The sequence below is a fragment of the Lolium rigidum genome, chromosome 4, assembly GCF_022539505.1.
Source record: "Lolium rigidum isolate FL_2022 chromosome 4, APGP_CSIRO_Lrig_0.1, whole genome shotgun sequence".
Classification (NCBI taxonomy): Eukaryota; Viridiplantae; Streptophyta; class Magnoliopsida; order Poales; family Poaceae; genus Lolium; species Lolium rigidum.
Genome location: NC_061511.1, coordinates 243058999 through 243073950, shown reverse-complemented (window position 1 = coordinate 243073950; position 14952 = coordinate 243058999).

The following is a 14952-nucleotide window of genomic DNA, read 5'->3' as shown; positions in this document are numbered from 1 at the left end:
AGCTGTAAATTGAAATGTACTAGCGTGGTGCTGCATCTTTGCTGCTCTGCATCAGCTTGGCTTCTTGGGTATAGATCGAGATCTCATGAACGCTTGCGGACAGACATGAAAACACCTCTGTGGCGATACTGACCAATACCCTATTTGGGGAACCGATCATGGAGCGAATCGGGGATGACAGGAGTCGGAAGAATCTCATAGCAGCTCTAGACTTTCGTGAGTACAGCATGATTCTGTGTGGATTGCAATTCAGGAACCGCACACTAGTTAATCTCTGCCCCCTTCGTCCAGGACGAAGTAGATTATATGGATCGGTAGCTGCAAATGGAAGAACTGGGGCTGATATTTTCAGTTTGCGCAAGATGCGCCTTCCTTTTACATGATGAAATTGGACGCACCTCCATCGACCCTCTGAATATGCTGGACAGGGTTTCTCTCCGATTCACCTCAGTGGCATTAAGAAAAGGGGACGGGCTCCATGTTAATCCTGGTGTGACTGACTAGTCAATCAGGATTCCAAACGGACAAGTATGGTCTTCCTAATCTCAAAAGAGAAAAACTATACTCTTTCTGGAGGACGCAGCCTGTTGCTTGCTGACACAACCATCTCCGGTCTGGTCAATACAAAGCAAAGCTAACACTGGTACTGCACAGCAGACCAGAGCCACTTTTTGCTCCCCGATCGCCTCATCACGCACCGGCACCGTACGTACAGTCCCAGCTATGGTGACGCTGAGAGCATCTTCACTGGACCTACAAAACCCCCAAAATATTTTGAATAAACAAATTTGAACAAACTTTGGAATTTCATTCAAATTTAGGTTTATTTACAAAATTTTGAATGATTTTTTCTTTGCAAATGTAAAATTTTGAATGAAATTTAAACTAAACTAAACCTAGATCTATGGCCGGCGTCAAGTCAAGGTCACCTCAGTCCGGCTCATCGCTGCGTCTTTGGGGAGGCAGTCGCCGGGGTCTCGAAACGACGAGAAGAAGCCGCTGCCATCGTTGTCGAGGTGGATGACGGTGCCGCTCGCATTGGCAGACCGCCATTTGGCGTACACCGGGTCGACATGCGCCATGTGCGCCGACCAGATGTGTGTCTTGGGTAGCCCCTGATGAATCGTCCGGGTCGTCGGGAGCCTGCAGATGCGCATGTTTGTAGAGATACTCCTGCTCCTAGTTTGGCCGCGCCTCTGGCTCTGGCTTTGGGATGTGCAGATGCGGGGCGCGGGATAGCGCCGAAACGAGACGCGTCCCTATGGCTGGCGCGTCTCCTATAGTCCGGAGATGATGCCACCCGAGCGACGCGGAGGCGAGACCCGCTTCGGCTTGGAGGTGACCACCATATGGGAGAGCGAGGACGAGAACATCGATGCATGTGGAGGCGCGCGCCATGGATTGTGCCGTAGCAGTGGCTCGTTGATGGCTCATAGGCATGTGCGGTGAGCATGACGTCAAAGTCACTGCCATCCCATAATACGTGGCGGTCGAGGCGGTTTTATGACCTGCCATAGGGGCCTTATGTTGTCGAGAGCTCCGTGTTGCGCTTAGCCTCGAAGTCTAGCTGCCACATCACACTCTCCTCCACCAAGGTGGGGTTGTCCTACTCTCATAGTGGCAGAGCGGCCTGCCAGCGGCGGGTGTAGGGCATGAGGTTGCCAGCGGTCTCCAGGACGGCGTACCCCATTTGGGAGGCGCCAGTATGGCGGCACAAGTAGGCGCGCCTCGGCATGGACAATGGCCTCGTCGCTGTGTTGTTGCGTGGGTGAGGATGCACGCCGTCTCTACCTCCAGTTCCACTCCCTCAGGCCTCGAGGTCGCTGACGCCCTGTGCCAAGGGGCCGGCATGGGGTCGCCAATGTTTGTATTGTTGGGCACGCCGATATAAGGCTAAAAAGTGATTGACATCCCAATAGTGCTATTAGGGTTGGTGGTGGAGGTGCTCTGCATGTCCCATTTTCCCCTAATCCCTATATAAGGGTTAGCTTCTTGTGCATAGCACAACATGCATACTGAGATTTTATTGGGCTCGAAAACTCGCCGACTATTTTCAAGACGTGTCGGTGTGAGCAGAAAACATTGGCCGGCCTAAATAAAACTACTTACGAGAATGCTATTGAGGGCACCGGCGAAGATGTTGATAGATTTTCACAGTCCATATATACCGGTTAGCTTTTGTGCATAGCACGGGCACGCACGCGAGAAAGAGAAAGAAATGGCTAGACGCCCCATTGACAGCAACTACTCCATGGGCGCTCTCACCCAACTGCCTTTCGTCGGCGAGGTTTGACACCTCCTAACAACAACCGCCAGCGGGGAAGAAATGATCCGCCGAAATCCGAGACGTCACTGAGATCCGCCCGCACCCGCCCGATCCGGTGCGGGAAGCACTTGTGCACGAGGCTGCCCGGCCGCCCCGCGTCACCGTGGGAGGGGACACCGCCCATCACGCACGTACGCCCTTGTCGCCGTCCGCCGATCGACAGTGCTAGCAGAGTGGTAGTTGGCCGTGGCTCGGCTCGTCCCGTCCACGGACTAATTAGAAAGAGATCTCGTCAAATAATAAACTGCGATTTAAGCTTCGCCGCCGCCGCGGCCGCACCTTCGTCCGGCGTCCACACGGGCACGGCGACGCGGATTCCATTCCACCTACTGCTAGGTACGCGGGGCAGAGTCAACGAAAGTCGCACGACGGAGCAGGAGCTGCCGGCGGCACTCGTTGACATGTGTAATCCGGTGGGGGAATTTCTTTCTTCCCCCTGGAATCCGACTCTGACGACGCGTACGGCTAATCTGGGATTGTAATTTAAAATCAGATCGGAAGCACACGGTGTCGCTGACCCGTCGAAGGGAATCCGGAACGCACCGCACTCACCGGCAACCCCGCAGGAAAACTCCACCTGCTCGCTTCCGTCATGTGCTCACAGCAGCTGCGCGCGCACCGCGCAGACGATCCGGCGAATCCGGCGGAGTCATGCGATCCACGAGCCAGCAGCGGGTGCGCGTGGGCAGGTAAACAAATCGGCGGATCGGCCGTTGAGATCGCGCCGCACGCACGCCGGACAGACAGCTAGCACGGCCGGACTTGGTGGAGCTCAGACGCAACGCAGAGACGACGACCCCGGCCGCCGTACCGCGCATACGGAGACGTCCCACTGACTCTGGGCAGGGACAGGGAAGGTAGGCGGACGAAACCAACGGCGCGGCGCCGGCACGTACGCTCCACGCGCGTCTCCGTCCAGCCGCGGTGGGCACGTACGTACGTACGCGGCAGGGGCCCGGCGGCGGAAATATGGACGGGACAGCGACCACGGGGGGCAGGCGCGCGCGTACCGACGGACTACGCTAGCGATGGCGGCCGGCGGGTCGCTGGCTGGCCGTCCTTTTCCGGGTCCCCGCCCGCCTCGTGTCTGTCGACGGGCGCGAATTATTCCGCGCCGTGCGCGACCAGATCCGTGCCGTAATCCGCCAACTATGCCATCATGCCGCTGGCTCGGCCGCCGGCCCCGGGACCCGCCATCCACGCTAGTCGACGACGTGCGGTGCAGGCGCTGTGTGTGAGTGATCTCGTCTCAGGGCGTTGCGGTCGTAGCAGGCTAGCATCCGTATTTTTTCTGGACCAAGTGTGTCGGCCCAGCGCTGTAAGTAATTCGGAGGAATAAACAAGAGCTAAATACACCGGGGGTACTAAAAGTTGCTCCTTATGTGCATATTCGTCCCAATACTTGAAAACGGAGGTTAATTAGTCCCAAAACTTGTAAATCGGGTTAGTTAGTGGTGCCCCGCGTCTCAGAGATCGACACGTTGCGTGTCACGCTGACCAGATACTTTTGCTGATAACCCCCCTCTATTTTGCAATTTCCTGTTGTAGTCTACCCAATCCCCAATTTCTAATTGGAATTCCCTGCTTGCGGTGTGCCTGGGACGATGGCAGCGGCGGAGTGGTGGTGCTGGCCGCTGCCGGCGTGGCAGGGCTCCGGCGCGGTGTGGTTCGTGCTGCTCAGAAGTGGCTCCGGTACTTGTCTTCTCCCCGTCGCCGGACTTCCACACGGAAGCGGCGCCGGCGGAGGAATCGCATGACACCTTCTGTGGAACAGAGGAGGACGAACCGGAGGACGTGGTCACCGTCGACGCCCCGTGCAGTCACAGCGCCTTCACCCGACCCTCGCCCGAAGCAGCATGATGTGCAGACACGAGGAGTTTGGAGGTAGGAACAAGCATGATGTGCAGACACGAGGAGTTTGCAGTTTGCAGAGAGGAATACTTGGCCTCTGGCCTGAAGAACAAGCAACTATGTGCAGTTTCCAGTTTACTGGGAGGAAGAAGCAGTGTGCAATGAAGAATTTAGCAGTTTGCAGGGAGGAAGAAGCTCGGGAATAAGGTAGCAGAATTGGAGCTGCTGATCATGGAGATGAACCAAGAGAAGAAAAGAGTTAAAAGGATTGGGAATTATCTTAGTAGATTTTTTTGTGTTGTTGTGTATGCTATATGAACATTGAGAACAAGAGGTTGTGTATGGTGTACCATCAGTGAAAATATTGCAATTGTGTACTTATTCAGAAATCTTTGCAAGATCTTTGTGTGGTTGCCTCCCTTGCAATATTCCAATGAAGATTTATTAAGTATCATTATAGGAGAGGGTACAAGAACAATTGACATGAAACATCCTTATAATCTGTCTTGTACCACATAATCTAGAGCTACGAAGAACTTCCAGAAACCATTACAGGAGCAGGAACCATTACGAAGAACTTCCAGAAACCATTCTACCTCTACTATGCCCATTGCAAGTGGGTAAATGCAATCATTTCCATCAATTCCAACAGCTGTGAGCATAACCCCTTTGTACTTTGTCTTCAAGTGGCAGCCATCAACACATATGAATGGTCTGCAACCTCTAAGGAACCCCATTTTAATAGCGCCATAGGACCAGTAGAGAGTTGCCAGGTGGTGTTTTGGTGGCTCACCTCCAATCCCTTGCACTATGTTTGTTGACAACAAGAATGTAGAACCAGGATTGCTTCTCCTAAGCTCTTGGCCGTAATCCCATAGTACAGAGAATTGGCTGTCTTCATCTCCATGAATAACATTTAGAGCATCCTTCCTTGCCCTACTCAGCTTCCACCTATTTGGGCACATGTTGTACTCTCTCTGTACTTTAGCGGCAAATGTCTGCAAACTAATTTTCTGATTGTCTCTTATCTCATCTATAAACTTCTCAGCGAGAAAAGGAGCAGTAAGAGCATTGACATCAAATGATCCCTGGCAAGTATGCTTCCCTTGGTACCCCCTGATTTTGAAACCACCTGATGTACCGTCACCGTAGCTTTCAAAAACCATGGGCATCCAGGCTTGCAAACTGCATCCAATCTCCTCTTGTCATTCTTGAGTTTGTTAACCTTAACTCTATTTCTGACACTATAAGCTATAAGTGCTTTCCTCAATTCTTTCACAGTACTGAAAATCAAGCCTGCTCTGAATGTTGGATTGTCCATGTCCACTTCAGGATTGAATACCTTGAACTTGTTCTGCAGCCATTGCTCATCTTCCTCTCTCAAATTCAGATTAGTGTCTTCTAACGCTTGCTCATTTTCTAGCTCAAATTCATTCTCCAATGGGTTGTTATCATTTACCTCCTTATCCACATTGTCAGCAAACAAGTCATCGTCTCCATCTTCAATATCATAGTCACTGTCATCAAAAGTTGTATCATTATCACTGCCACTGTCCACAAACTGCAGCAAATCACCCTCATCACTTCTTGCTGCACATGATACCACAACTGAACTGGTTGCTTCACCCTCGTCTGCTGCAACATTGCTTGGAATTTTCATTGGACTTATGACAGGAGGTAGTTGTGGTCCTCCTGTATCCAACACATCATCCCTTAGAGTCCTCAGGAAGTTTGTGTGGTCAATTATAACAATCAATTCCTTATTAACTCTCGCTGCCCTGATCATATCAACAATGTCTCTATCATATTCAATGCACTGCAATCCATTTGTTAGCTCCTTCCCTGGCTTTAACCAGTACACATGCAACCTGCCATCAAACCGATAGCCGAAATGTCTCAAGAATTCTTCAATCCAGAGCAGTGAGAAGGTTTCTGTGTTGCAATGGTCGAAGTGGTCTAAAGTACCACTGATGTATGTCAGATTATCACCAAGTCCACAAAAAAACCCATTGTGCTCCAATACAACAGTAAACATAGTTGGATCATTCCCTGCATTGTATATCAAGTGAAAAATAAGGTTATGTGCAGACAACATTAAACTCATACTTAATTGAGTACACATGTGCAGTGAATTTGCAAGTGAAGGAGTGCTCTTGGGTAGTCCAGAGAATGTACTCAATTCAGAAGCGTGCAAATGAATGAACACAAGCAAATTTACAGATCAGATACCACAGCTTCTTATAGATGCATTTGTCCCTCAAAAATAGATTCAGTTCAAGTAGGCGATTAACATACACAGTGGAGGCTAAGAATGAAATACAAAAGCTGACTAAATTCAGTTCAAGTGCAGTTAACTGTGACTGAATTCAGTTAGGTTCGGCTGTAACTAAAATTGCTCATACATTAAATTTAAAGCCAGATGCATACCTATGAAGTTCAGTACTGCAAATATGAACTGAATTTGTACTCCAGAACACCAAAAATAACAACTTTCAATACAGACTAATCATCCCGACCGCAACATGCAGCCATGAGTACTAAATCAGTACAAAATCCATCGATTTTTAGATGACCCATGAGTCCAATCAACAATGTAAGCCTAATCCATCACCAACAGGCACCCATGAGTACCAAATCGCGATTGATCACACGAACGAAGCGCGCTAGCGATCACCCGAAAAAATTCACGATTTCGCATCCTAAGAGAGGGGAAAGGGCTTACCGTAGTCCGGCGGGTCTTCACGCCATCTACGCCAGTGCGGTTCGTGCGCCATCGTCGCCGGCAACGACGCCAAGGACGCCGCCGCGCGCAGCGGAGTGTTCGAGGATCCTTTCGTGGCCTCCAGCGATGTCTTCAGTACTAAAAGGTGTGGAGGTCGACGAGAATTGAAATAAAACGAGGATCCTTTCCGTCAAAATACAGTACTGCCTCACGCAAGGAGTTTTCTGCAATTCTATCGCTCCACCTGTGCGGGCGTGGCTTCCACGTGGCTACTTGGGACTCGCTGGTACTGATTCACACGGGCAGACAAGTTTTGGGACTAATTAACCTCCGTTTTCAAGTATTGGGACGAATCTGCACGTAAGGAGCAACTTTTAGTACCCCTGGTGTATTTAGCTCAATAAACAAGGAGCGGCGGCGGCGTGTCGTGGTCCTGATGCATCGGCGGCTTCCTCCCTCCGGGAGAAGAGAAGAGAACTCGTCTCTAGGTTAGCAGGTAGCAGCCGGTGAGAGAAAAAAAATACTGTACTGCTCTTCTATACAACTAGTACTACTTTGATTTGTTGTAACACGCGAGTGCACATGCCAACTTGTTGTGCTTCCTCGGGACGTGGCAACTAATCTACCCGCTCCATCGTGGCAAGGTCCATGTCTCCCGTGGCTTTACCCAGACGTGACATGCGCTAAATACGGGACACCCTTCATTTTCTATCTTCTATCACCTTCTCCTTTCACACACGTGCATCAAGCTCTAATTATCGCGGCGCTTGGCTGAACTAGTGACAAGTGGGACTGGGGCCCAACTGAACATCTTCCTGATATCCAATATATTAGACTAATCTTGGCTGTGATGGAACGCGTAGCCCGTACAGGATCCTCTCGGCGAAGGCGGTATGGAGTAGCAGTGACCAATAATGTCCTTATCATCACCATCAAGGCATCAACATACCCAGATCCTAACTAAGCTCGTTTTAGAGCATCTCCAGTCGCGTCCCCTAAATGACGTTTGCGGGACGGCGGATAAGAAATGGAGAAAATCGCGTTTCAGTCGCGTCCCCCAAAGCTAAATAGCGTCCCATTTTATGTCCGGCGTCCCTGGTAGAGACTCTGTACATAGAGTCTCTACCGGGGACACCGGACACAAAAACAACGCCCGGACGCATGCATGCAGCCCCTACTCCCCACATGTCATTCTCTTTTCCCACACTTTCTCTCACCTACTTTTCCCACATGGAGTGGTCCCCGCTATTACATGCATCCGGACGCTGTTTGAGGGATGCGGCTGGAAAGAGCCTCTTTTTGTACAGATTTTTCGTCTTTTTCTGTCCGGCGCGGTCCTAAATATCCACAAATCATTTATACCAGATATTTTTTGAGAGACGCGACTGGAGATGCTCTTAGGATGTCCGTACAATGTTGGAGTACGTGGAAGCCACCGTTTCAAAATTACGCTCCAGTCATATCTAATCGATGCACACATGAGGCAGTAGCACCACTGTGCGGTTCCCAGGAATACAATTCAAAGGCCGACAAGACATGGTATGGCATCCATGTATGCCACGATGAGGAAAAGCTTCTGTGAGTTGACATGGACACGAACTGCGCGTGTGTGTGCCCTGGTTTACTTGCAGCCACCCACGTCAAACTAATCGTACGAACCCACGAGGAAAACTTAGCCTACTCGAAACCCTAAGAGCATCTCCAGTCGCGTCCCCAAAGCGTCCTCCAAAGAGATTTGGGGGATGCCGGCAAAAAAAACGTTCCAGTCGCGTGCCCCAAAAGCCGCTTCGGTCCGGACGTACTCCAAATGTTGTCCGGCGTCCCTAGCCCATCCCCTGTGTATAGAGTTTCTACCGGGGACACTGGACACGACTTTTACACTTACTTTTTGTTTGGAGGTCGCGTTTGGGGGACGTGGCTAGAAAAGGGACCTTCTCCAAACGAAAATTTTGTCCGGACGTCCCCCAAACGACTAATCCGGCGCATTGCCCGGACATCGTTTGGGGGACGCGACTGGAGATGCTCTAACCCCGCCTTCGGGAAGCTCCCAGGCGACTCCGAGGCACTCGCGCCTCCACCACACCCCACCCTCCAACGCGCCCTCCACCCCCGCTGTCGTCGGAGGAAGCCGCACATCGGCGAACGGCGGCAGCAGGAGGCCACCTCCTCCTAAAATCCAAGCTCAACACCTCAAATTGGGTAGCCTCGACGCTCGAGGGCCATCACCTGTGGCCCTCGTGCCAGACGACGGTGGCCGCCGTGATCTGCCGCATGCGCGCAACGTATGCTCTCCTAGCGTCTGTCAGGGACCCGATGTTGTGTCCTGCGCGCGGACGGGCTCCTCGCCTTGGCCCTCGCGCCAAGCGACGGCGCCCCCGTCGAAATCCACCGTGGCCGCCACTCCGCCCCCAAGCCCGCACGCAAACAGGCGCCACCGCTCACTCCTCCGCCTAGATCCCGTGGGTGCGCGACACGACCTGCCTGGCCCGCGCGCCAGTCCTCGGCTCCCTGTCGGGATCAGCCGCTAGCGCCCCTGCTACTCCAGGCGTCGTCAAGTCGTCCGGACGTACTCCACCACGGACCCTCGCGCTGGGGCGGGTACTCCTCACTTCCCATTTCAGGTGACGTTCTGAGCTTGTTGCGTGTCTCCCGGAGAAATCCATGCTCAACCTCGTGTGTAAACCGACTGATCGTTGTGAAATACGTCACATTTTCTCGCGTTTAAACCCTTAGCTAAGTCAAGAAATTGACTAAATTTACCTCTTAAATTGCTACTAATGACTAATTAATGCAAAGATGCGCAATCTCTCCTATCTTTTAATGGTGTGCAGGAAATCATGTCATAATAACAAATGTACCTGCAATTACTGAAAAACCCCGCATCAAGAGTACAACAAAGATGGCTAGGCTCGAAGAGGCGGTTCCAGGGACCATTAACGGGCATCGGTACGGGCAAGTCCAGCCCGTACCATGCGCCCGTACTGGGTGCCGCAGACTTCCCGAGGTCAAACCCTATAAGTTCTATGAAGGAACCGACGCTAAAAAGAGAGCCATTCGTCGCCAAATAGAGCCGCCATCCATTAGATCCATCTACACCACACCGAAGGGGGTCTACCACCATAGTTCATCCATTCCATCTCCAATCTCCTCCGTAGTCATAGCCATCACCAGGAAACCCTCTTGCTGCATTCTTTTGCAGGATCCGAGCCGTATCACCTTCTCTTGGTGCTCTCATATAGTCTTTAGCAAACACTGCTATGACGGCTCGACAGAACCTGTAGAGAGTCTCTGTACATGTCGACTCTGCCATCCGTAGATAGTCATTGGCAGTATCTGGAGGAGCTCCATATGACAGACAGCGCATTGCAGCAGTGCACTTCTGAATTGAGGTGAAGCACCCACAAACATGTGCAATCTTTCTTGGCCATGAAGTAGTTGTCGTACTCCCTGACGCCATGAACAATCTTCAAGAACAAGTCCTTGTTCATCCTAAACCGGCGCCGAAATTCCTTTGGCGAATGAGTCACGTCATCGTTGAAGTAGTCGGCGTCAAGCAGCATTGTGTTGGAGATATGCCCAAGAGGCAATAATAAAAGTGGTTATTATATATATCTTTATGTTTATGATAAATGTTTATATATCATGCTATAATTGTATTAACCGAAACATTGATACATGTGTGATATGTAAACAACAAAGAGTCCCTAGTATGCCTCTTAACTAGCTTGTTGATTAATGGATGATTAGTTTCATTATCATGAACATTGGATGTTATTAATAACAAGGTTATATCATTGTATGAATGATGTAATGGACACACCCAATTAAGCGTAGCATAAGATCTCGTCATTAAGTTATTTGCTATAAGCTTTTGTTACATAGTTACCTAGTCCTTATGACCATGAGATCATATAAATCACTTATACCGGAAAGGTACTTTGATTACACCAAACACCGCTGCGTAAATGGGTGGTTATAAAGGTGGGATTAAGTATCCGGAAAGTATGAGTTGAGGCATATGGATCAACGGTGGGATTTGTCCATCCCGATGACGGGTAGATATACTCTGGGCCCTCTCGGTGGAATGTCGTCTAATGTCTTGCAAGCATATGAATAAGTTCATAAGAGACCACATACCACGGTACGAGTAAAGAGTACTTGTCAGGAGACGAGGTTGAACAAGGTATAGAGTGATACCGATGATCAAACCTCGGACAAGTAAAATATCGCGTGACAAAGGGAATTGGTATCGTATGTGAATGGTTCATTCGATCACTAAAGTCATCGTTGAATATGTGGGAGCCATTATGGATCTCCGGATCCCGCTATTGGTTATTGGTCGGAGTGAGTACTCAACCATGTCCGCATAGTTCACGAACCGTAGGGTGACACACTTAAAGTTGGATGTTGAAATGGTAGAACTTGAATATGGAATGGAGTTCGAATATTTGTTCGGAGTCTCGGATGAGATCCCGGACATCACGAGGAGTTCCGGAATGGTCCGGAGAATAAAATTCATATATAGGATGTCATTTTTATGTGAATTAAAATGACGCGGAAGGTTCTATGGAAGGTTCTAGAAGGTTCTAGAAAAGTCCGGAAGAAACCACCAAGGAAGGTGGAGTCCACATGGGACTCCACCTCCATGGCCGGCCAACCCTAGTGGGGGTGGAGTCCCAAGTGGACTCCCCCTTAGGGAGCCGGCCACCCCCATATGGGAGGTGGAACTCCCACCTCTAGTGGGAGTCCTAGCTTGGGTAGGTTTCCCCACCATATGGAAGGTTTTTGGTTCGGGTCTTATTCGAAGACTTGGAGACCAACACTTGGGGTTCCACCTATATAATGAGGGGCCAAGGGGAGGGGGCCGGCCACCAAAGAACCACCAAGGTGGCCGCACCCCTTAGTGGCCGGCGCCCCCTCTCCCCAAACCCTAGCGGCCTCTCTCCTCCACCACGTCCCGCACGCTTAGCGAAGCTCCGCCGGACTTCTCCACCACCACCGACACCACGCCGTCGTGCTCGTCGGATTCAAGAGGAGCTACTACTTCCGCTGCCCGCTGGAACGGGGAGGTGGACGTCGTCTTCATCAACAACCGAACGTGTGACCAAGTACGGAGGTGCTGCCCGTTCGTGGCGCCGGAAGCGATCGTGATCAAGATCTTCTACGCGCTTTTGCAAGCGGCAAGTGAACATCTACCGCAGCAACAAGAGCCTCATCTTGTAGGCTTTGGAATCTCTTCAAGGGTGAGACTCGATACCCCCTCGTTGCTACCGTCTTCTAGATTGCATCTTTGGCTTGGATTGCGTGTTTGCGGTAGGAAATTTTTTATTTTCTATGCAACGTTATCCCATAGTGGTATCAGAGCCGTGTCTATGCATAGATGGTTGCACGAGTAGAACACAATGGTTTTGTGGGCGTTGATGCTCTTGTTATCTTTAGTTGAGTACTTTGCATCTTTATGGCATAGTGGGATGAAGCGGCTCGGACTAACTTTACATGACCGCGTTCATGAGACTTGTTCCTCGTTCGACATGCAACTTGTATTGCATAAGAGGCTTTGCGGGTGTCTCGTCTCTCCTACTATAGTAAAGATTCAATTTACTCTTCTATTGACAACATTAGTATCAACATTGTGGTTCATGTTCGTAGGTAGATTAGATCTCTATCGAAAACCCTAAACCACGTAAAATATGCAAACCAAATTAGAGACGTCTAACTTGTTTTTGCAGGGTTTGGTGATGTGATATGGCCATAATGTGATGATGAATATGTATGAGATGATCATTATTGTATTATGGCAACCGGCAGGAGCCTTATGGTTGTCTTTAAATTTCATGTTGAGTACTATTTCAAAGTAGTTGTAATAGTTGCTACATGGAGGACAATCATGAAGACGGCGCCATTGACCTTGATGCTACGCCGACGATGATGGAGATCATGTCCGTGCTTTGGAGATGAAGATCAAAGGCGCAAAGACAAAAGGGCCATATCATATCACATATGAACTGCATGTGATGTTAATCCTTTTATGCATCTTATTTTGCTTAGATCGCTACGGTAGCATTATAAGATGATCCCTCACTAAAATATCAAGATAATAAAGTTTTCATCCTTAGTAGCACCGTTGCCAAGACTTGTCGTTTCGAAGCATCTCGTGATGATCGGGTGTGATAGAATCAACAAGTGCATACAACGGGTGCAAGACAGTTTTGCACATGCGGATACTAAGGTGGCCTTGACGAGCCTAGCATGTACAGACATGGTCTCGGAACACGTGATACCGAAAGGTAGAGCATGAATCATATGGTTGATATGATGAACACTTTGAGTGTTCGCCATTGAAATCACACATTGTCTCGTGATGATCGGACTTAGGTGCGGTGGATTTTGTTCGTGTGATCACTAAGATAATGCGAGGGATATTGTTTTGAGTGGGAGTTCACCTAGAATTTTAATTATGTTGAATTAAAATTTGAACTCAATTTGTCATAAACTTAGTCTAAACTATTGCAAATATATGTTGTAGAGATGGCGTCCCCAATCAATTTTAACCAGTTCCTAGAGAAAGAAAAACTTAAGAGCAACGGTAGCAACTTCACCGACTGGTTCCGTCATGTGAGGATCTTCCTCTCTGGCGGAAATCGCAATATGTGCTTGATGCACCGCTAGGTGACCCTCCCTGAGAAACTGAAACCGATGAAGTAAAAGCTGTTTACGCGACTCGGAAAACTCGGTACTCTCAAGTTCAGTGTGCCATCCTATGCAGTCTGGAATCCGATCTTCAAAAACGTTTTGAGCACCACGATCCTCATGAGTTGATGAAAGAGTTGAAGACTATTTTGGAAACTCATGCGGCCGTGGAATGCTATGAAGCATCGAAACAATTCTTCGACTCGCATGATGGAAGAAGGTAGCTCCGTTAGTGAGCACATGCTCGCCATGACCGGGCATGCGAAGAAACTCGGTGACTTGGGAATAGTGATTCCTAACAGACTCGGGGATTAATTGTGTCCTTCAATCACTGCCACCAAGTTACAAGAACTTTGTGATGAACTACAATATGCAGAACATGAACAAGGAGTTATCTGAACTCTTTGGCATGCTAAAAGCTGCTGAGATTGAGATCAAGAAAGAGCACCAAGTGTTGATGGTCAACAAGACCACCAGTTTCAAGAAACAGGGCAAGTCTAAGGGAAAATTCAAGAAGGGTGGCAAGAAAGCTGCCACGCCTCCTATGAAACCTAAGAACGGCCCTAAGCCCGATGCCGAGTGCTATTACTGCAAGGAGAAGGGACAACTGGAAGCGTAATTGCTCCAAGTATCCGGCTGATCCGAAGAGCGGCCTTGTCAAGAAGAAGAAAGAAGGTATATCCGATATACATGTTATAGATGTTTATCTCACTCGGTTCTCGTTCTAGTACCTGGGTATTTGATACTGGTTCGGTTGCTCATATTTGTAACTCGAAACAGGAACTAAAGAATAAACGAAGACTACTCGAAAGATGAAGTGACGATGCGCGTTGGAAACGGATCCAAAGTCGATGTGATCGCCGTCGGCACACTTCCTCTACATCTACCTTCGGGATTAGTTTTAAGCCTAAATAATTGTTATTTTGTACCCGCGTTGAGCATGAACATTATATCTGGATCTTGTTTAATGCAAGACGGTTATTCATTCAAGTCTGAGAATAATGGTTGTTCTATTTTTATGAATAATATCTTTTTTGGTCGAGCACCTGAAAAGAATGACTTATTTCTGTTAGATCTCGATAGTAGTGATACGCATATACATAACATTGATGCTAAGCGAATTAAATTGAATGATAATTCTACTTATATGTGGCACTGTCGTCTTGGTCATATTGGAGTGAAACGCATGAAGAAACTCCATACTGATGGATAACTTGAATCACTTGACTTTGAGTCACTTGATAGATGCGAAGCATGTTTGATGGGAAAAATGACTAAGACTCCCTTTTCTGGTATGATGGAGCGAGCTACTGACTTATTGGAAATCATACATACCGATGTGTGTGGACCAATGAGCGTAGAA